This window comes from Etheostoma spectabile, chromosome 3, assembly GCF_008692095.1.
Source record: "Etheostoma spectabile isolate EspeVRDwgs_2016 chromosome 3, UIUC_Espe_1.0, whole genome shotgun sequence".
NCBI classification, from domain to species: Eukaryota; Metazoa; Chordata; class Actinopteri; order Perciformes; family Percidae; genus Etheostoma; species Etheostoma spectabile.
Genome location: NC_045735.1, coordinates 34,369,396 through 34,370,900, shown reverse-complemented (window position 1 = coordinate 34,370,900; position 1,505 = coordinate 34,369,396). Strand labels below are relative to the sequence as shown.

Genomic DNA, 1,505 nt, shown 5'->3' with positions numbered 1-1,505 from the left:
GACACACACACACTCTCTCTCTCTCACACCACACACACACCACCACACACACACACACAGTTGGGTGTCACGATTCTTCGAATCCATGATGTAAGTAAAAGAACTTTCACAGGGACTAAATGGCAGAGGGGACTTTTTACACATTTGTGAGTTACATGTAGTTTACGATGTTCATTTGAATGCCCATTAGTTGGGCCGGGTCGCATTAATGCACCATGGAATTTCGTAGGAGCTAACGTTACCAGCTGGTAAGCTAGCGTTAACCTGTGTCTTCAGCTGCATACTACCAGCCGGTAAGCTAACGTTAACCTGTGTCTTCAGCTGCATGTTACCAGCCGGTAAGCTAACGTTTACCTGTGACTTTAGCTGCATGCTACCAGCCGGTAAGCTAACGTTAACCTGTGTCTTCAGCTGCATGTTACCAGCCGGTAAGCTAACGTTTACCTGTGACTTTAGCTGCATGCTACCAGCCGGTAAGCTAACATTTACCTGTGACTTTAGCTGCATGCTACCAGCCGGTAAGCTAACGTTAACCTGTGTCTTCAGCTGCATGTTACCAGCCGGTAAGCTAACGTTTACCTGTGACTTTAGCTGCATGCTACCAGCCGGTAAACTAACGTTTACCTGTGTCTTTAGCTGCATGCTACCAGCCGGTAAGCTAACGTTAATCTGTGTCTTTAGCTGCATGCTACCAGCCGGTAAGCTAACATTAACCTGTGTCTTCAGCTGCATGCTACCAGCCGGCAAGATAACGTTTACCTGTGACTTTATCTGCATGCTACCAGCCGGTAAGCCAACGTTAACCTGTGTCTTTAGCTGCATGCTACCAGCCGGTAAACTAACGTTTACCTGTGACTTTAGCTGCATGCTACCAGCCGGTAAGCTAACATTAACCTGTGTCTTTAGCTGCATGCTACAGCCGGTAAGCTAACATTAACCTGTGTCTTTAGCTGCATGCTACCAGCCGGTAAGCTAACATTAACCTGTGTCTTTAGCTGCATGCTACCAGCAGGCAAGATAACGGTAACCTTTGTCTTTAGCTGCATGCTACCAGCCAGTAAGCTAACATTAACCTGTGTCTTTAGCTGCATGCTACCAGCCGGTAAGCTAACATTAACCTGTGTCTTTAGCTGCATGCTACCAGCCGGTAAGCTAACGGTAACCTGTGTCTTTAGCTGCATGCTACCAGCCGGTAAGCTAACGGTAACCTGTGTCTTTAGCTGCATGCTACCAGCCGGTAAGCTAACTTACCTGTGTCTTTAGCTGCATGCTACCAGCCGGTAAGCTAACGTAACCTGTGTCTTTAGCTGCATGCTACCAGCCGTTAAGCTAACGGTAACCTGTGTCTTCAGCTGCATGCTACCAGCCGGTAAGCTAACGGTAACCTGTGTCTTCAGCTGCATGCTACCAGCCGGTAAGCTAACGGTAACCTGTGTCTTCAGCTGCATGCTACCAGCCGGTAAGCTAACGGTAACCTGTGTCTTTAGCTGCATGCTACCAGCCCC

The 1,505-nt window shown here is 48.2% G+C and overlaps 1 long non-coding RNA gene across 1 annotated transcript; it reads right to left on the bottom strand.

Annotated features, from left to right (window-relative positions):
- Positions 1 to 274: 274 nt before the first annotated feature.
- LOC116685872 (uncharacterized) lies at positions 275 to 1,125 on the bottom strand. Its single transcript, XR_004331075.1, has 2 exons — positions 1,074 to 1,125; positions 275 to 714 (listed from the first exon to the last, which is right to left on the bottom strand). It is a non-coding gene; the product is annotated as an uncharacterized LOC116685872 (long non-coding RNA).
- Between the last annotated feature and the right edge of the window lie 380 nt (positions 1,126 to 1,505).